The 20,780-nt window shown below is 44.7% G+C and overlaps 1 protein-coding gene across 4 annotated transcripts in view; it reads left to right on the top strand.

Annotated features, from left to right (window-relative positions):
* The window catches only part of MSH5 (MUTS-homolog 5), a 490,172-nt gene that overhangs the window by 48,773 nt on the left and 420,619 nt on the right, over positions 1–20,780 (top strand). The window lies entirely within an intron of this gene.

Here is a 20,780-nt window from a genome sequence, read left to right as displayed (position 1 = left end):
GAAAATTGGTGGAGAAGCTAAAGCACATGAGATCTCCAAGACCCAGAAATGGTTTGGACAAATCGTATCCAGTTTGGGAGATATTAAAATAATTAATATTTTTAATAAAGTTCCTAAGTCTAAAATTAGGAAAATAAAATATTAATGGGTATTAATATAAAACTGGGTTAGAAGGTTCCAAAAGTCATGGATCAAGCCAAACCTAATCTTAGCCGTTGATTAGAGATTTAATCTTGGCCGTTGAAGGACCAACGAGAAAAGTATAAGAGGAGGCTTAAGGGTTAGTTGGAGAACACACCAGAGTGATCAGTCATTCATTTTGCTAGAGTGGGCTTGCTAAGCAAAAGTGAATCAATGATCAACAGCCAGGGGCAGTGAGTACTGGGCAGAGAGACAGAGACAATACTGAGAGACCAGCGCAAAAGTAGGGAGAGCGAGAGCTGCAACTAGTTCAGGCCACGCAGAGCCAGCAGAGACAACGCAGAGGTAGAGGGACTGCATCATCCACATAGAGGTTGCTGGAGTGACACAGAGGGTCCCAGCTGCGCAGTGCCTTAGAGGGCTGATGCAGAGGGTCCTGGGGCTGACGTAGGTCAACAAGAGGCTAACGCAGAGGCCAGAAGGGCCAACACTGAGCTTCAGAGTTGTCAGAGAGGGTTTTGTGGGACACGTTTTTTGAATACCTGTTTCCGAATATAGATATATTGTTGCCGTGTATTTTTTTTCTGTCGGGTGAGCTGGTTAGGCACCCAGTTGTACTCAAGGTAATACTGCATAATAATAAACCCTCCGAATAGCTGCACCGGTTTTCCCGCATTGGGTTTTTCTGGGGACATTTGTCCAAAAATAACAGTGTCACTTGTGTGCTTGTTTTCTTTCAGTTGATGATCTATAGATGTTGTGACTGTATTGTGTTTATTTCGGTATTTAAATGTTTTAAATAACTAGTTTAGAATTTACAAGTAGAAGAAATGTAGTATCCCTTATCAGGAATATTCCTCAAACACAAGCAAACTCCAACCACAGATGGACTGGGAGGGCATTTACGAGATATGTCACCTCTGAAAAGAAGACGAGATCCGAAGGCTACCTGGCCCTTTCCAGACTCTGTCTAAGAGTATAGGAGAAACACACAAGTGGTATAATAGTCAAGAATGCTCAAAGAGATACAAATAACAATGGTGCAACAGATAACAATATAACCATAAGCAGATACTCAAGAAAAGCAGAGAGAAATGCTAAGCCATTTTATTATACTGAGTAATAGAATGAGTACAAGAGGTGATCAGAGAGATGGCACCTCGACTGGCACAAGGCAAGTGAAGAAATACACTCAGAATAGCAAAGGAATGGCCCCTCTCTAAACTGCGTCCAAGCTGCTGGAGAACTGCCGTGTTGTTGCTGCTGCTAGAAATCAAATGAGGATTTGGGGCTACTCCCCTCCTTAGAAAAGGATGAAACTCTGGAATCGGACTCTACTCAAGAAACCCATAAGAGCCCAGAAAGCTGTTCTGAAATGGCCGACCCCCGAAAATCACCCCCTTGGGGTTCTGCGCAGTCCCTCAATGCTCTGTGCTGCCACTGAATGAAACCCTGTAGAAATCTGCCTGAAACCCCTGCCAAAACTCTCCAACATGCAAGGGCTGATCCCCTGCTCTATCTCTCAGCACAAATCCTACTGTAAACCTCAACCCAGAACTCCTGCCAGAAAGAACTACGTCACCCCTCTCAGTGCTGCGCAGTCCTCCAAACGTTGATGAAACTGTTGCTGAAATGCCAATGGAAATACCTTGCCCGAGCAGGCACTCGAAGTCCCCCGGGGCTAAGGGTGAGATCTCCGAACGAAGACACTCAATGCACTAAATAGTGCTGCAAACTAGCTAAACAGCCAGCGTGCTCTAAGTCGAAATGACTATCACAAATGCTCATAACTGAATCATCAAAATGAGGGGGCTTCTCTCTCCTTTATAGCCTTTGCCTCTCTCAATCCCAAGGCTCACCTCCTCCAACGTAATTCCTCTCTTGCCACATGTTTCTTCCCTTCTGCGCAGTCCCTCCACGTGTATGCGTGGGCTCCATTTCTGCGCGTTCCCCTTTGGCCCCCTTGGCTCCCCTTTAAGTCACAACGTTGTGCTACTAGGAAGTGACTTTTTATTCTAAAAGTGAGTTATGTCCCCCTTTCTCACCTTTTTATTTATAAATAACTATAGAAGGAAACAGTTGAGCAAAATCGAATATTCCAATTAGCCATAGCTAATTAGGAATATTACAGTCTTCCCCGGCAAAATGTTGCTTGTCCTCAAGCAACTGAAGTGATGGATGCTGCAAGATTTCCTCACTTTCCCAAGTGGCATCCTCATCCGGAAAATTCTTCCACCTCACCAAGAATTCCCGGATCGTCCTGCTCCGCAGCTGCCTCTCCCTGGTATCAATGATAGCCTCCGGCTGCAACACCAAATGCCCCTCATCATCCATGGGTGGTAACTCATCTGTCACTGTCACCTGCTGCCCCAATGCCTTATTCAGGCATGATACATGAAAAATGTTATGAATCTTGCTACCTTGGGGGCAACTCCAACTCATATGCAACCTGTCCAATCCTGCGTATCACCCTGTATGGCCCATAAAAGCGGGGCTTGAGCTTCTCAACCCCCTTCTGCTTCAGTGACAACTGTGGGTATGGCTGTAATCATAGGTAGACCATGTCCCCTACCTCAAACTGTCTCTCCACCCGACCCCTGTCGGCATACAGCTTCTGCTGGTTCTGCGCCGTAGCCATGTTATCCTTGAGAGCTCGGAGGATATCCTGACTCTCTTGGATCCAAATTTTGGCTCTAGGAGCCTTGCTATCACAAACATCACGTCAAAAAAGATAAAGGATGATACCCATATAAGGCATAGAATGGTGACATACCAATGGACATGTGATGTGAAGTATTGTAGCAGTACTCCCCCAGGTGCAGCCACTTCAGCCATGCTCGTTGCTGCCCACTGACATAGTTACGCAAGTAGCCCTCCAGCCACTTGTTAACTATCTCTGTCTGCTCGTCCGTCTGTGGGTGATAACTGGTACTCGGTGTCAACTCTGTCCCCACCAACCGGAAAAGCTCCTGCCAAAACCCGACCATGAAACGGTTGTCCTTATCACTGACGATGGTCTTGGGAAGACCATGTAGCCGGAAGATCTCTCTGAAGAACAGCTCGGCCACCTGTGCTGTTGTATAGTGTGCAGATATGGCAAAAAATGTGCGTACTTCGTCAGTCGATCAACGACGACAAAGATACAATCCTTGCCCTGTACCATGCGCAACCCTATGAAGAAGTCCATCGAAATACTCTCCCATTTCCCCTTCGAAATGGGAAGAGGCTACAATAATCCCGCGGGATGGCTCATCTCTCCCTTGTTCCTCTGGCAAACATCGCAGTCCCGATATGCTGGAGTACATCCTCCTTGAGGCCCTTCCATGAGAACCTCTCCCTAATGGCCGTGTAGGTTTTGGTAAACCCTTGATGGTCTGCCAATGGTGAATCATGTGATGCCTGCAGTATCTTCTTCTTGAGCTGAGACCCCTCAGTCAAGAAGATCTGGTCCCTGTAATAGATGATCTCATCGACCACCCTGTACCTGTCATTTGCCACCTGTCCATCCAGAACCTCACTTGCGAACCTGTCCTTGGAGTACTCTACTAAAAGTCGAGCCCTCCAGTTTGTATCCAAGCTCATAAGAGACAACGTGGCTAGTCTACGTGAAAGGGCATCTGCTACCATGTTGTTCTTACCCTTGACATACTCAATGTTAAAGTCATATGCTTGGATCTTACTGATCCACTTCTGCTGCCTCTCCTGTAGCTGCTTCTGCTCCAAAAAGAACCTGAGGCTGTTGTGGTTAGTCCTCACCCTGAACCTGTTACCTACCAAATACTGCCGATACTTAGCCAATGCATGCATGATGGCCAACATCTCCTTGTCGTATATAGAATACAACCTCTCGTGCGGAAGGAGCTTCCGACTCTCATAGGCTATAGGGTGACCTCCCTGCATCAATACTGCGCCGATCCCCTCTCCTGACGTGTCACACTCCAATACAAATGGCTTCGTGAAATCTGGCAATGCAAGCACTGGGCAGCTACTCATAACCTCCTTGAGCCTGTCAAAGGCTCGCTGTGCTGTATCCGACCAACTGAAAGTCCCCTTCCTCGTCAAATCTGTCAGGGGTGCAGTAAGCTGGGAGAAACTCTTGATGAACTTCCGATAGTAAGTACAAATTCCAATGAACCCCCAGAGTTCTGTCACGTTTCTCGGCTCCGGCCATTCTCGGATGGCCCTGATCTTCTCCTCGTGGACTCTCACTCCGTCCACCCCTATGATGTGTCCCAGATACAACATCTCAGTCAACCCAAACTCACACTTGGAGAGTTTGGCATAGAATTGTTGCTCCTGTAAGATACGCAATACTATCTCAATGTGCTGGAGATGCTCCTGCCATGTCCTGCTGTAAATGAGGATGTCATCAAAGAATACCAACACAAACTTCCTCAAGTGACTGCGGAAGATGTGATTCATGCAGGACTGAAATGTAGCGGGGGCGTTGGTTAGCCCAAAGGGCATCACCAAGAACTCAAAGTGCCTATAGTGACACCTGAATGCGGTCTTGGGAATGTCCTGCTCCCTCACGCGAATCTGATGGTACCCATATCTCAAATCAATCTTTGAGAAGAACCGCACCCCTCTCAACTCGTCCATTAACTCATCGATCCTGGGTATGGGGTACTTGTTCTTCAGGGTCTTCTTGTTCAGGGCCCTGTAGTCAATGCACATCCTCAATGTACCGTCCTTCTTCTTCACCAACACCACGGAAGAAGCAAAAGGACTCGTGCTCGGTCGTATGTGCCCAAGAGCCAGCAACTCCTGGATAGCCCGCTCAATCTCATCCCGATAGGCCTTGGGGTGCCTATAGGGGGTGGTAATCATTTCCTGTATGCCCTGCTCAAGCTCGATGGTGTGCTCAAACCACCGATCCGATGGCTGTCCTAGTGGAATCTCCCCAAACACTATGGCATACCGATCAAGGATGGACTGTATCTATGGATGTACAGTCTGCCTTGTAGTCCCTGCCTCTGATGCACGCAGCTCCACTGCCCACTCTATGTCTCCCTTCCCAAACACTGCCTCCATCCGATGAGTCGAGACAGTCTGAGGCAGATATGTGTGCTGTCCCCGTATCTTCTCATGCCTCCCTGTCTTCTCATCATCCCACTCCATCTCTAGGGTCTTCCAATCCGTTGTGACCTTCCCTAGAGTGATAAGCCACTGAACACCCAGTATCATGTTGGTGTCTGGAATATTGACCACGAAAAAGTGGTCAGTCAATGTGTAGGTGCCCATCGTCACTGAAAGCTCTGGAACATAACGAGCACACATCATGGTCTGATCTCTTGGGACCAAGACTGAAAACCCATTGAAGCTCTCTGTCTGTATACCTCTCCGCTCAACCATCTGTGCATCGATGAAGATGTGGGTTGCCCCACTGTCAACCAAAACTGATACTCTCTGGCCACGTACTGTCCCCTATACGCGTAGCGTCAGATACTTGGGAACTCCTCGCAATGCTGCAAGGGCCCCTCCGGTGGGTGCAAAAGATGCACCACCTGCTGCTGGCGGTGGAGGTGGCAAAGGTCCCTGTACGACATGGCTATCTCCTGCCTCCACATCATCCTCATCATCCTCTTCTCCACTGCTCTCGGAGAAGACCTCAATAAAATGTGCTTTGCCAGCAACACATCTATGTCCTGGTGCCCACGGCCCTTGACAAGTGAAGCACAACCGCTTCTTCTTCAGCTCCCTCCTGGCAATGGCATCGTTGTCAATCTGTACTCGTCCTGGATTCCCCTTTGGAGGTGGAATCCTCACATCCTTCCCCTTAGACTGAAAAGTCTGTCTCTGGGGGTAAGGTGTCCGGGTCCTGGGTAAGACATCCTGTAAGTCCCGGGTCCTGCTGATAGCGTCCTAGAGTGTGGCTGGTCTAGTGGATCGGACTAAACCCCGAAGTGGCTCTGCTAACCCCTCAACATACATATAGACCCTCCGTGCCGTGGATAGGTCTGGCACCATCACGGAGACCCTCAAGAAATCTGTAATGTAGGTCTCTGGGCTCCCTGTTTGTTTGAGCCTCGTCAGCTCAACAAAATGCTGCTCTGGATCCCTCTGATCAAATCGCTCCATCAATCTCCTGGTAAACTCAGCATATGTCGTCACTGTGGAGTGCCCGAGTGTAACCATCCCATGAAACCACCAATCCTAGGCCTCACCATCCAAATGCAATGTTGTCACCTTGATGGCTTCTGTCTCCGACATCTGGTTAAGCTGGAAATAAATGTCCAGCTTCTCCACCCAAGACTTTGCCGAGTTGTTTGATGAACCATCAAACGTAGGCAAGTGGAATCTACTTGCTGCACGGTGGGTGTCACCATCATGGTAATGCCGGTACCCTCTGTGATGGTCGCGGGGTCTACTATCCTGCTGGAGCTGAACAAAATCTCTGAATGAGAGGGCTTCCCTGAACTCCTGCCCATAGGCCTGGTACTCTGCAAAATAATTGCCCATATGTCCGGGCTCTGCCTCCTGCTGGGCTACGACCCCCGTGTCGGCTCCTAAGAAAGTGGGCATGGTAGAGCGTGTAGGGGCATGTGAGGCCACCTGCTGCGCAGTATCACGCTGCTCTGGCGAATGGTGGGATGCCCCCGATCCCTCACCAACCTGGAAAACCCGCGGGCTCTCACGTTGTCTAGCCTCTACTGCTGTGAATCTCTACCCGATCACCTCAATCTGCCTCGACAGATCCTGCACTGATTTGAGGAGCATATCCACAAATCTCTTCCCATCATCATCTGCCATCGGATCCTCCTACTCTGCGTCCACCACAAGCTCCTTTTGTTTTGCATCCACCACAGGCTCCTCCTGTTCTGCGTCCACCACCGTAACACAGTCTCCCTCTCCGTAAGTGTTCTCCAACCTATGCCCAGTGTCTCTGTATCTCTAACCTCTGTAACAGATGTAGTGTTTTTCCCCCGGTGTCATAGATTGCTAGCTCCATAGGCTGAGCCAGATCTATGCTTTGATACCACTGTAATATCCCTTATCAGGAATATTCCTCAAACATAAACAAATTCCAACCAGAGATGGACTGGGAGGGCATTTACCAGATATGTCATCTCTGAAAAGAGAACGAGATCCGGAGGCTACCTGGCCCTTTCCAGACTCTGTCTAAGAGTATAGGAGAAACACACAAGTGGTATAATAGCCGAGAATGCTCAAAGAGATACAAATAACAATGGTGCAACAGATAACAATATAACCATAAGCAGATACTCAAGAAATGCAGAGAAAAATGCTAAGCCATTTTATTATACTGAATAATAGAATGAGTACAGGAGGTGATCAGAAAGATGGCACCTCGACTTGCACAAGGCAAGTGAAGAAATACACTTAGAATAGCAAAGGAATTGCCCCTCTCTGAACTGTGTCCAAGCTGCTGGAGAACTGCCGTGTTGCTGCTGCTGCTAGAAATCAAATGAGGATTTGGAGCTGCTCCCCTCCTCAGAAAAGGTTGAAACTTTGGAATCGGACTCTACTCAAGAAACCTAGAAAAGCCCAGAAAGCTTTTCTGAAATGGCTAATCCCCGAAAATCACCCCCTTGGGGTTCTGCGTAGTCCCTCAATGCTCTGCGCTGCCACTGAATGAAACCCTGCAGAAATCTGCCTAAAACCCTTGCCAAAACTCTCCAATATGCAAGGGCTGATCCCCTGCTCTATCTTTCAGCACAAATCCTACTGCAAACCTCAACCTAGAACTCCTGCTAGAAAGAACTGCGTCACCCCTCTCAGTGCTGCGCAGTCCTCCAAACGCTAATGAAACTGTCGTTGAAATGCTGATGAAACTACTGCTGAAATGCCAATGGAAATACCTTGCCCGAGCAGGCACTCGAAGTCCCCCGGGGCTAAGGGTGAGATCTCCGGACGAAGACACTCAATGCACTAAACAGTGTTGCAGACTAGCTAAATAGTGAGCGTGCTCTAAGTCGAAATGACTATCACAAATGCTCATAACTGAATGATCAAAATGAGGGGGCTTCTCTCTCCTTTATAGCCTTTGCCTCTCTCAATCCCAAGGCTCACCTCCTCCAACGTAATTCCTCTCTTGCCACATGTTTCTTCCCTTCTGCGCAGTCCCTCCATGTGTCTGCGTGGGCTCCATTTCTGCGTCCCCCTTTGGCCCCCTTGGCTCCCCTTTAAGTCACAACGCTGTGCTACTAGGAAGTGACTTTTTATTCTAAAAATGAGTTATGTCGCCCTTCCTCACCTTTTTATTTATAAATAACTATAGAAGGCAAAAATTGAGCAAAATCGAATATTCCAATTAGCCATAGCTAATTAGGAATATTACAAGAAATAAATCAGCAGAATACAAATTAATTTTTTAAGGGATAGGCTTAGAAAATTCAACAGCTGCTGCACAGTTTACACAATTTTGTCTAAGGAAGAGAACCCATCATTTTTGACTTAGGGACTTAGGAGGCAATTCGACTTTATTTGGTTGCTAGTGGAATGTGGGGGCCACCCACATGGGAGTTCGAATTGGCCCATTCGAATAGCTTGGAGGGAAAGTCGAATAGGTGGATGGATGGGCCCACATGAGGCTAGGGAGGCCCAAGGAGTTATAAAGAGGGAGCAACTCTCATTTTGGATTCATTTTTACACCTTGCAATCAAAATTAGTTGACTGTTCACTCTGCTTTTTAGCTGAGTCAACCGAATGTTTAGCCACGAATCTCTCAAGCAAGAGATTCTACCTCTACTTCGGGGGACCATCTGTGCCTGCCCTAGAGAGGCAGTTCCATAAGTATTTCAAGAGTTCCGGGAGTGTGTTACAGCACTACCATTCAATCACAACAGGTAGTGCGTATTTCTGGCTAGATGGAGAATATGCAAGGGGAGTTTGGAGCTATTAGTGATCAAGCATGTTAGAGGATTGGGAGAGCAGCAAAGGGCCAGCCTTTCTTGCGAGTTTGGAGCCAACAGAGCCAACATCCCAGCAGTCCGATTTACAGTTACCTGGGCCTGCGAAGAGAGCCATCACTAGGCTCACGTGGGAGTTGGAGGAAGGAATTGTAGAGCTGGAGCTGGCCGGGAGAAGTAGGAGATCACTTGGAGGGACATTTGAGGAGGATTTCTGGAGTTGGGAGAGCATAGATTGACAGATCAGTCACAACAACAAAATTCGAAATTGGAGGAGGGCCAAGTTGTGAAGGGTCAATTTTTGAAAGTTGGAATCAAGGGAAACTCTTTCTGGGTTTTTCTGGGTTTTGTGCAAGGATCACATTCCTAAATTTATAGAATTTTATGGGCAGATCTAAGGGGTAGAGCAGGGGTTCCAACTCAGTCAACAACTAGAGGAGCTAAGGGGAATTTTGGCCAAAATTCCGAGGTCAACATTTGGCCAATTCCTTCATGGGTTTTTCTGGGTTTATGCCAAGGAGCAAGGAGCTGAAATATCATAATTTTCTGAGCACGAGAAACAGTGATTCCAACCCTTCGAAGTCAACTAACAGAGCAGTGTTCTGGAGCAGCGCAGTTCAATTTGGTGCAGCAGTTGTAGCAGCCTTCAGTTCAACATTTTCTCACCTGGGTTTTGTCATGCTTGTCCATTGACACAAGTCTAGGTGCACCATTCTATTTTACTCTTGTATTTGCTCCTGAAGAAGTAATAAAATGGCTCAACAGTTCTCTTTTTCCAGTGTTTCCATGGGTGCTTAATGTATATTTCGTTTTTCTGATTGCTAGATTGTTTGCATGCTTTGTATATCACTTACATTCCTGTTTAGGAACATTACAGTGGTATCAGAGCCATAATCTTGGCTTAGCCTGTGGGAAATATTAGAATCAAACAACATGGCGGTCACCTGGAATGAGGTGGTGAGGATACAACAAATGATGATTGATGTGGGGAAGAAGTTGATTCATTCCTTAGTTAGGATTCGAGACATGATTGCAATTGATGTGGTGTTATTGGGGGAAACTAGAGGGCATACCAATCATTGGGTCATGGAATTCAAGTGTCCCTCTCTTTTTGGGAATTCTGTGAACTAAGGGGTATGCACAAACCAATGGAGATTCAGTGAGATTTTGCAGGGATGATGAGAAGTATTAAGAAAAAAGATGAAAGAGTAGTTGAAGGGGCCATGGTTGGCAAAGCGATACTTGAGCATACACCCATTGGTGAGGTGTCATCCATTTATGAAGTATTCGGGGTTGTGACCGAGTTCTCAGGGGAAAACAATGCACCACGGATTGGTGAGGTACCGGAAGACAGCTCCACTATTGTTGAGGAGTCGATAGGTACAAAGGCCTCTAGATCTATGACGGAGTTGCCAGACGACAATCGCCTACAGCTGACTGGTGAGCATATCGTGCATATTGGGTTGTCTATGGAGGAGTAGTTGAAGGCTCATGTCGAGCCCGTGATGGAGGAGGATGTGCAGCCATCCCTTGGGCTAGCCATTGATGAGGGGCAGCATAGAGGTCACGTGTTGGGTTTTTAGCACAGTTCACTTCAGAGGCCCACTAGTGGGGTCTATAGCGTTATCAACCCACCCTTATGCATTGGATTGAGGGAGGCCGAGTTGTCTAGACGTACCTAAGGGGGTGGACAGGTTAGCAGGACTGAGCTGAGCATGATACCACATCAGCTTGGAGGGCTTGTTCCTTCCACAGAGGATTACACATTCGATCTCTCCTTTGGGATTGGATGGCGAGAGGTACTGAGCTGGTACTCGATGGAGCAAGTTAGGCGATTGGATACATCCATGGCCACATGTTAGCAGAGGCCATGGATTACCAGAGGGACTCGAGGGCTAGACTATTTTTGGGATCCAGGTGGGATTTTCCATCACATCATAGAGCTGGTAGGTGATGGTAGTAGCTACGGGATGGATTTGACACTTGAGCACACCCACATTTTCAGATCTCCATCAGAGCCCCAGTCAGCACTAGTGATAGGATGGTTTGACAGGCGAGCAAACATATTTCATGAGTTGTCTTGGCATATTGACGGTGCGTGGAGTCACAGGGTGACTAGCTTACTCTAGCAAGAGCTGGTAGGAGGAGGTGGCATCGACAGGCTATTAGACAGGGCATTGTATGGAGAGAGTGCTCTCTTACTAGCATATGGGACATATGGACTATTGAGGATAGGCACAGTAGTGTCATTTCCATTAGCATGTGGGGAGTCAGGCCGCTCAGGTCTTTCAAAGCAGATGGGGGGATGTAGCCCACATCATGGAGGGCGTACTAGCAGAGAGGTCGATATTTTGGCCCATGCAGGATATTGTATGTTACAGGGTGGTACGACAGTGGGCAGTGGTACACAGGACTACACAGAGTTATGTCATAGCGTCTAGTGTTATGTAGAGGGATGCAGTCTGATGCATACAGACCCAACGTTAGGCCATAACATCCAGTGGTGTGCGAGGCTATGGAGCGAGGAGTAGGGGCCTGCAGAGGAGCATGGAGATGCAGGGTGGTGTGTCATAGTATGTTGTAGTGCATTGTGGAGTGGGAGTGCCTCACATAGCATTAAGTACATGCGGGGAGTGACAGGTACAGTGACACATGGAGGACCTAGGCCAGTACAGGATAACATAGGTGTAGCCGAGGGTATCCAGCGGTGTACAGGGGTAGGCCATGGTGTACAGTAGCATGTCCAAGAGTACTGGGATGATCGGTGGCATGTAGGGGTGTATAGTGCTACACAACGAGGTCATGGAGTGTTGCCTCCAGAGAGACCCTTGGACAGAAACACTGGCATACCTTTGGGTGTAGTTCACCCAAGATTGACGGGAACATAGATGAGCGATACTTGATGGTATTCGCAGGGACTCACACGCCTGACCCTCTTCTACATCCCTCACGGGTGCAGTCGATTTTGCTGTCAACTTTCTGCACTTTGGGCATGAGCCACGGGGGACGAGGAGCTCACCCAAGATATTTGGGTGAGACTCAGTGCACTAGGGGGGAGACTTTTCAGCAGTGGCGTTGGGTTGGTGCGTCAGTTGATAGCCACAGGTTGGGGGATGAGGTGATCATTTGCAGGGGTGGCATATCGTTCATCACTGAGCCTACGTCTAGGGATCTAGTCCCGAGGGAGACATGTGTCACTCTTTTCTCAGGGCATGTTGGGACTGAGCATGAGCAGAGGATAGCGGTTACGACTGAGGTAGTTTCCCAATATGTGTCTAGGCTCCAGACCTTATATTGGCACATTATCGAGAGGGCAGATGGAAAACCCAAGGGACACGGTTGGTAGGGACAGGAGGGATCCACATATCCTGAGTCGATTATGAGTATCGGATACCCATCTTTTGGTTGCATTCAGGGGGTATCTCTTTGGCACACGTGGCTTCCAGCGATCATCAGTACTACACAATGGCAAGAAAAGGGAAGATTAGCATGCATCAGATTAGCCCACGATATATGGAGCCTATATAGTGATCACATGCAGGGACTAGAGACGAGGGCCAAAGGGATTCCATCAGTTGATAGGGATATGCCACGACAGGTCTGGCTATGGGATGCAGGGATTCAGTTGATCGATAGATCACTCGTGATGAATAGAGTCGTGGCAGAGAGTGATATAGTTCGCTCTTGGGATGACACATGGGGGTTCATAGAGGGTTTCGTCATATGGGGAGGCAGAAATTCTTAGTTATTGCACAGTTCAAAGTTAGATTTGGATGGGTAGGTCTGGGTGCCATGGAGATGCCCAGGCAGGATGTGTCTCGCCTCTTTCAGTATCCCACCATCAAGTTCTAGGAGAGGAGGATACAGACTGCACACGATGTGGAGTATGACATAGTCAGAGTAGCGCAGTGTTAGCATGGTGGCACCACTCTGGGACTAGCAGGGAACTGGGGCATCACAGCTCTTCATAGCTCAATGAGCTCTAGGGATGCGCCGAATACTACAGGGGAGATCATACAAATCTTCCATTGCGCTTTAGCGAGTCACTGAGGGAGCAAGGGACTTCTGGTACTTTCACCGGGCAGGATAGTGAGTGGAGCTTCATGTTGGACAGGATTGCTTGGGATCTTGGTACTGAAGGATTCTTCCATATCAGGACAATGTAGAGATCAGGCACGATCTAGTGGCACATTTGGGACCCTGACACATTTTGCAGTGATAGTGGGGAGCAACAGTTAGAGAGGTTGCTTGCTTAGGCATTGCTTGAGGACAAGCGATTTTTGGTGCATTGGAAGAGCTTGCCGGATGAGGATGCCACCTGGGAGGGTGAGCACATTTTGGAGCACCCAGCTGTGAGGTTTCTTGAGGGCAAGCAACATTTGGGAGGGGAGGACTGTCATGTCCCTTCTCAAACACATTTGTAACAGGGTGCTGCTACACAGTTTTGCACAATTTTGTCTAAGGAAGAGAACCCATCATTTTCGACTTAGGGACTTAAGAGGCAATTCAACTTTATTTGGTTGCTAGTGGAATGTGGGGGCCACCCACATGGGAGTTCGAATTGGCCCATTCGAATAGCTTGGAGGGAAAGTCGAATAGGTGGATGGAGGGGCCCACATGAGGCTAGGGAGGCCCAAGGAGTTATAAGGAGGGAGCAACCCTCTCATTTTGGATTCATTCTTACACCTTGCTTTCAAAATTAATCGACTGTTCGCTGCGCTGTTTCGCTGAGTCAACCGACTGTTTAGCCATGAATCTCTCAAGCGGGAGATTCAACCTCTACTTCGGGGGACCATCCGTGCCCGCCCTAGAGAGGCAGTTCCATAAGTATTTTAAGAGTTCCTGGAGTGTGTTACAGCACTACCATTCATCCACAACAGGGAGAGCGTATTTCTGGCTAGCTGGAGAATACGCAAGGGGAGTTTGGAGCTATCAGTGATCAAGCATTTGCCGGGAGAGTTATAGGATTAGGAGAGCTGCAAAGGACCAGCCTTTCTTGCGAGTTTGGAGCCAACAAAGCCAGCATCCCAGCGGTCCGATTTACTGTTACCTGGGCCTGTGCAGAGAGCCATCACTAGGCTCACGTGGGAGTTGGAGGAAGGAATTGTAGAGATGGAGCTGGCCGAGAGAAGTAGGAGATCACTTGGAAGGACATTTGAGGAGGATTGCTGGAGTTGGGAGATCAAAGATCGACAAGATCAGTCATAGCAACAAAATTCGAAATTAGAGGAGGGCCAATTTGTGAAGGGTCAATTTTTGAAGGTTGGAACCAAGGGAAACTCTTTCTGTATTTTTTTGGGTTTTGCACAAGGATTATACTCCTAAATTTATAGAATTTTCTAGGTAGATCTAAGGGGTAAAACAGGGGTCCCAACTCAGTCAGCAGCTAGAGGAGCGAAGGGGAATTTGGGCCAAAATTTCGAGGTCAACATTTGGCCAATTCCTTCGTGGGTTTTTCTGGGTTTATGCCAAGGAGCAAGGCAAGGAGCTGAAATCTCATAATTTTATGAGCACGGGAAGTAGTGATTCCAACGCTTCGAAGTCAACAAACATAGCAGTTTTTTGGGGCAACGCAATTTAGTTTGGTGCAGCAGTTGTAGCAGCCTTTAGTTCAACATTTTCTCACCTGGGTTTTGTCACGCTTGTCCATTGAGACAAGCTCACGTGCACCATTCTATTTTACTATTGTATTTTCTCCTGAAGAAGTAATAAAATGGCTCAGCAGTTCTCTATTTCTAGTGTTTCCATGGGTGCTTAATATATATTTCGTTTTTCTGATTGCTAGATTGTTTGCATGCTTTGTATATCACTTACATTCCTGTTTAGGAACATTACATATAATTCACTGCTCCCATTGCCACTGCTTTCAGTGAGAATCTTGTTATATGACACACACTATCCAAACTTCAACAAAATACAAGGGGCATTGAAGAAATTTATTGGAGTAGAACCCCATGCCAAATTAAGGGGTAACAAGGACCACCCATGTGAGGAGGGTGGTTTCTGTGTTGAAATGATACATCCTAGCCTATCTACAAGGAGGGATCATACCAGGTCACTAATTTGTGCTTCTGGTTGCAGAAAGAGGAGGGACACTGAGATTCTTCATTAGTGCTCAACGTTGGAGATTATTATTCAGACAAGCGTGCCATTTTACAGAGTATTTGTAGGTTCTAAATCTGAAGCATTGGCATGTAACTCTGTAACTAATAGAAATAAAAATTTGGCTGAGTTATTATTTGCTGCTCATTTGGATTTGAATTGTGCATTTTATTGTATGAGGGTTTATTATTTAATTTGCACACATGTTTGACAAAATGTCCCTATGGAAAAAAGTTTCTCTTGATTGCTTTTTAAAGTGTTTGAATGTGTAAGCAAGAATTTTGTGAATTTTTGGCACATATCAAATAGTGGACATTATACAAAGGACAAGTGCCCATTGTCACCTCAACATGAGTCCCCAGTCTTTAAGCCCAACTCATACTAGAATGCCTATGGGAGGATTCCTTGAAACAAGTGCTTCAATGCAAAATTAGAAGACAAGTGCTTTGAATGGGGTATTGGGTGATGAGAGAAGTTAGTTGTTTGTTGTCTCAATGATCTAGAAATGTGAATTATGCAGGAAATGAATGCAGACCAATAGTATAATTTACTCTAAATTCATGATGTTCAACATGTAAATAACCCAAATGAGTGAAATATTAATATGAATACCATATCTATAAATGTTACTTGATATAAACTTTTGGTAAAAGGGGTTGCTATTTTAATTTGTTTGTTGTCTTGTGATAGTATATTTGAAAATATGTAGAAAAATGCATAAAATAGTCGGAAATTCTAGTACATCCATGTCAGTATCTAGGTTACTTCAGCGAGCTTGAGAGACAAAGCTCAGGACAACCATGTTAGTAACCAATGTGAAAGTTGAGGATTGACTTGATGGGGCTTCAAATTTCTTACCATGAAGGCAAGAATCTTTGTGATATTGAAGGAACAAGACTTGTGGGAAGTCGTGCCCAACCTTCCAACTCCAATGTAGACCTCGAGGAGCACGCAAACACCATCAATGGTAACATCAACAATAGTAGACTCTGCAGTGCAGGCACATGGGATAAGAAGGACATAAAAGCAATGAGGATGATCCTTGAAGCTATTAAGGATCATTTGATTTCGCATGTTGCAAAAACGACAAGATCTAAGGAGAGGTTTGATGCCCTAGTATTTCTTTTTCAAAGTGATAACATGAGTCGGAAAATGGTTCTCAAAACTAAGCTCAAAGAGTGTAGAATGAACTCCAACAATGTGACCAACTACCTTATGACAATCATATAGATCTGTGATTAGCTTGTAGCTATTAGAAAAATTGTATTGGATCTAGAGCTAGTGAATGTTGCTTTGAATAGGTTCATGTTAAAATTGGCAACTAGGGCCAAATTACACCTTGGAACAACTCATTTGATGGAGATGATGATTGCATTGAATTCCTACTTTCGAGAGGACCAAAATTGATATAAAGATCATCTAATTTGGACAAGCAGAAATGTGTTTTTGAATTTATGATCACACGTGCATAAATTATTTAGGTCAGCCACATCGTCATGTAGGCTCATAAAGCCCAAGAGACATGTCACTTCAACTTCAACAACTTGTATAAATTCAAGTGACCTCTCACCTTATTTGGCATCATCATCACTCAAACATTCTTCTCTCTCCTTCTCTCATTGGTTCATACAACTATTGGGTATTCTCTCTCTCACACCTGTGGCACAAGGAGGTCGAATTCCTGGACAAAATTGTAGGGCCGAAAATTTCAGGTGTTGAACAAGTTTGACGAGCATTGACCAGGGACTCGTTGACTAGCTCAGACTGCGATTTTTGGAGAATTATTTCTGTTTCTCTAGGCTGCATTTTTGGGCACAAAAATCGAGAGAATATGGGCACTTTGAGCAGCGTCGACTTCAGGGTTCACTACAACTTTGTGTTAGTTTTTGAAGCATCGGATGTGTTCTAGCCATGAAATTTGGTGGAGAGGCTAGAATACATGAGATTTCCAAATCCCAAAAATCTTTTATGAAAGTTCCACCTAGAAGTGTCTCAATTAGATTATTAACTTTTTTTAAAATATTTCCTAAGTCTAAACTTAGGGAATATGGTTAATTAATCAGTATTAATTGAGATAAGGTGAGAATCATCTAGAAACTCACACAAATCGACTTCAAGATGATCGTAGCCATTGATTAAAATTTAATCTTGGCCGTTGGTGCTCCAACAGTGGATTAAGAGAGGAAGTCGATGGGCACTTGGAGAATACACTTTAGAACACCAGAAGTTCAATTTCTTTGGCAGATTGATTTCCAGAGTAGTAGCAGTCAGTTGCTAGAGAGCCAGAGATCGAAGCAATGAGTGAGTGGTAGGGATAGTGAGTCCGAAGGATATTTTCCAGATCAGGAGAGTCAGCTACAGGAGGGCTGAGTTTCCTCAGTGAGGTTGTGCAAAAGCTTCAAATGCAACAGTTCGATTTGGCCAGATAGATATTTGATTCAATTGCTGGAGGCTGGGAAGATTTCTGGAAGGGACCAGTGGGTCATTCTCAGAGGCTAGATTTCAGCAGACGACTTGATTAGTTGCAGTTCTAGGCAGAGCATATCAGTGGTTGCATAGGCTTGACGCAGGGGTTTCGTGGAGCCCATTCAGGGACAGTTTTAGAGCTGGATCAGTGCTGGGTGAGACAAAATTTGTCTCACTAATTTTTGTGGCCAATTTCTCTTGTAGTGGATTACCAGTTCGTTGTAAAGACCATCTACTGAACTTCGAAAATAACCAGAACTAGATACGGTAATAACCAAAACAGAACAGAAATACAGTAAATACGGTAATAACCAAAACAGAACAGAAATACAGTAACTGTAAGGAATTTCGAACACCTACCTGAACTGCTGCCTGCTCCGATGTAGTTGATGATGCCGCGGTTATTCTGATCCGATTATCGGGAAACCAATTCCTCCCAGCCAATCCAGTAAGCTTCTCACCGAAGCTCACTGCCCCCGTGCCCAGAACCTCAGATCAATGTAAAGCTCCCTCTGGTTTAAACTCCTGATTTCCTGGTTCTGCTCCTCTCCACTCTCCGTTTTTCTGTCCCCCCCCTTCTCAGCCATATCTCGGTGATTTTATAGTTAGGGCTAAGCGGTGGCCACCCTGTACACCGACTCCACCGCTTACTCTCGCGGTGACAGCTTCCTCCAGCTGTGAGTCATCCTCCCGTACAGACGTTTCTGCTTTGCTTTATGTTTAGTTCTTTTATGCGATGGTTTATATTTATAAGGTTGAAGGTATTATAACATTTGATCATCATATACATATTAACACTATTATGTTATATGACATACTTTATACTACTTGATTATATTGATATGTACCTTATATATATACTTTGTTTTATTTATATATATATTTTTTCTAATATATAAAGTTTATTTATGTTTGCTTTAATATAACTTTAAAACTTTAGATTAATTAATTAATTATTGATACCATACTAAATCTTTATTCTTTTTTATAATTATCATTTTTATTCCTTTATTATTATATTTTAGTATTATTATTTTTATACAGGGGCACATAATATGTGCAATTAAAGATGGGTCGTTACATACACTCCCCCTTCAGAAAACTTCGTCCCGAAGTTAGAGAGTTTTAAGTTTATGATTTTGATGGATAAATTTTATCGTATCCAAGTGCCCAAGCTATTCTAAAATCATCCTATCCTTCCTAATCTCTTCCGCTCCCATCCTATCCGTCCTCTACTGGAGTATGCCATGGCGTCAGTTTTACTGACCTAACCATTCATAAACTCTAAGGTGGCAGCGTCGATTATACCGACCTGATTCCCAGTAGGCATCCGACAGTCATCATCACACGTCTAGGGGAGCGTGATTCACACAGTCCTCCCATGACCCCAGGGTTCGGAGGATAAACGGTGGGCAACACCTCCACCCCTCTCAATAGAACTTAGGGCTAACACCCTATCATAGAATCACTTGGAGCTTTAATTGTTCTGAGGTTCTGTCATCACGTGGTCATCCCGGTAATTGGATACTTGAATCTGCAATCATACACTCACTCATGCATTCGTAAAATGTGCATCAGCATATTCAAAATAACTCATGTATTATCCACATATGATACTACAGTATAACATATTTTACCATTTTCTATGCATGTCTTTTGACTTCCATCTAAAATGTATTCACTTCCTGATTTCTATGCCATTGATCATATTGACATGTAAAAACAAAACAGATTTACAATATCTTAATTTCTATTAGAAGTAAAATCCTTTAACTGTCTTAACTTTCCTTCGACAACTATAATTTAATAAAATGAACCACATATATCGTTTTGGTATCCATGTACCAGCAGAATTTAAACATATATTATGTCACAAAATTTCACGTTTATCTATAATCATTCAAAATGTTTCTGGGTCTCTGATTGCAGTGAAGTAAATATATACTAAACATAGTTTAAAGTTCTTTCAAAATTGACATAGATTAGGGTATCTTTGACATATGTCCTCAGTATTTTCCCAAGTTGCTGATCCATAACATACATTCGCAACATGTCTTCAAGTACTTGATTTACTCTTTCAGTCGGCCCATCAGTCTCAGGATGGTAAGCAGTGCTTAAATTTAACTGAGTACCTAAGGCTGTCTGCATGCAAGTCCAGAATCTAGAAGTGAATCGCGAATCTCTATCGGATATAATCTTCTTAGGTACTCCATGAAATCTAATAACTTCATTTATGAATACTCGAGCTATGTCAGCAACATCGTCATCCTTGTAAAGAGATAGGTATCGAAGAGTGAGATTTTCTCTCAGCCCTAGACTCCGAGAAAGGACAAAAAAAATGGCAGTTTTCAAACCTACGTCTCAGGTTATTAAAACTACATAAGACTACAAAGCAACCAAATTGATTATTGATTTGAAACATATTCATCTGGTTTATCAAATGGATCTTCACAGGCAAATAGGAGAAATGTTACGCAAAAGCTTAGCTAATACAGCTACTAATGCTTTAAAATTAGAAAATATGTTAACCAAAGGACCAACCAGCTGAAACAAGAGAAAATTTCCACGAAAACAAAACAGATGAGAATAGATAATTTGGAGCAGATTGTAATCAAATTGGGTGCAAATCCAAATGATTCCTCTTCAATACAAGCCTTGATTAGACCAAGAGTTACAGATATTCAAGTGCTCAGGAGAAAACTCAAAATATCAGCTCTAGAACATGTCCAAACACCAGAGACAGTACAGAAAGAGAAACAACAATTGCTATCCCTGATTATCGACCAAAATAAACAGATATGAAAACATGATCAAAAGTTAAGTAAAAGAGAAGAGTGAGCATATATGTGCAGCAATCACAACTGAAGCAACGACTACAGAGGGGGATCCATCAGAGAAGTTAGCAGAGACTTTGTCACGTCTAAGCATTTAATACCAAGAAATTGAAAATCTCAAAAAGATGCTTTCTATAAAGAATAATGAGATAAGGGATTTCAAGGATGATTTAGTAGATAAAAATGCGATCATCAATAAGGAGCAAGAAATAAAGGCTAAAATGCAAAAAGAATTTGACTAGTTCAGAAACCAATTAACAAGTACACAGTCACTGATTGAAGCCTAAGAAGTTACTTTAAAATGAAATAATTAATAATGTTGCTGAAAAGTGGGAATCAATTCTTGTGATTGGAGAAGAAGCAC

Source organism: Pinus tabuliformis, chromosome 7 (genome assembly GCF_031772625.1).
Source record: "Pinus tabuliformis cultivar Carrire ecotype Pingquan chromosome 7, CPIR1, whole genome shotgun sequence".
NCBI lineage: Eukaryota > Viridiplantae > Streptophyta > Pinopsida > Pinales > Pinaceae > Pinus > Pinus tabuliformis.
Note: the sequence above shows the minus strand (reverse complement) of the source record. Positions and strands in the feature narration are given on the sequence as shown.